Here is a 1,320-nt window from a genome sequence, read left to right as displayed (position 1 = left end):
GCTGCTGCTGTTGATTCCTGCCAGTGAAAAGGATCTGAGCTCTGCTGATTGCTTGTGATGTCAGACGTTGTGTTTGCAGATCAGAACAGCGCTGGATTTTAATCTGATGCTCAGTAAAGCACTTTACTTATTGCTCGCGGAGGCTTTGAATGTCTCGAATCAAGGATGTTTTGTGCTCGAAGCTCTTGGAATGTAGAGAGATGATGAAAAAAGGAAATACTGAACTATTCTTAAAATAAAAATAATTACAATATAAAACAAAAACCGTTCACAAGGGTTAAACTACAAAACAGATGAAGTAACGGAATAGAATAAATATAAAAGGAGACGCAGGGAGAGAAGGAGCGAGCTTAGTTTCGTGAGAGAGAGAGAGAGAGAGAGAGAGAGAGAGAGAGAGAGAGAGAGAGTCTTAACTTCCACTGTGTGCAGAAGGTCTTGAAAACTTCCTCCCAATACAACTTCAAAGAACTTCTCGCCTCCCTCCTCCTCCTCCTCCTCATTGCCTGAGTTTTCCAAAACCGAGATCCCCTTTTTTTTCTCTCTCTTCAGTTTGGGTTCCCCTTTGTCTCGATCTTTCATGCGATGATTTTATTATTTTTCTACAATTGGATCAACTATGCTTATATTAATTTGAACTATATATATATATATATATTATATATATATATATATATTATATATATATATATATATATATATATATATGAATAACTTGATCACGAAGTATATAAACCGTGATGCTATGTATAAATAAAGCTTTTTTTGCCACGAAGGAAAAAAATGAAAAAGCGAGATAGCCAAGTACTTTCGGTCCTGTTAGGACCCTTTACTGAGGCAAACTCAGTAAAGGGTCCGAACAGGATCCGAAAGTACTTGGCTATCTCGCTTTTTCATTTTTTTCCTTCGTGGCAAAAAACCTTTATATATATATATATATATATATATATATATTTATATATATATATATATATATGATTATATATATATTATATATATATATATATATATATATATATATATATATATAATATATATATATAGTTACACCGCGGAAAAGTATGCCGGGGCACTGAAAAAAATGCATTTTTTTGGATTAGTCAATGAAAAAAAGTATGATTGGGAACACTTACCCCCTCACTAGTACTTTGTTGTGTTGCCCCGGCGCATTGATGACTTCTCTAAGTCGCCTGGGAACACTTGCTGCCAAGATTTTGGAGGGTTTCTAGCTCCAATGTCTCCCAAAAACCTCCCTGATGGCCGCTTCAAGCTTTGGGAGAGAAGAGGTATCTCGGGTCTGAAAGCCGCCTCTTAATGATGCTC

Source organism: Macrobrachium nipponense, chromosome 27 (genome assembly GCF_015104395.2).
Source record: "Macrobrachium nipponense isolate FS-2020 chromosome 27, ASM1510439v2, whole genome shotgun sequence".
Classification (NCBI taxonomy): Eukaryota; Metazoa; Arthropoda; class Malacostraca; order Decapoda; family Palaemonidae; genus Macrobrachium; species Macrobrachium nipponense.
The sequence above is the reverse complement of the archived record's forward strand: the minus strand, read 5'-3'. Positions refer to the sequence as shown.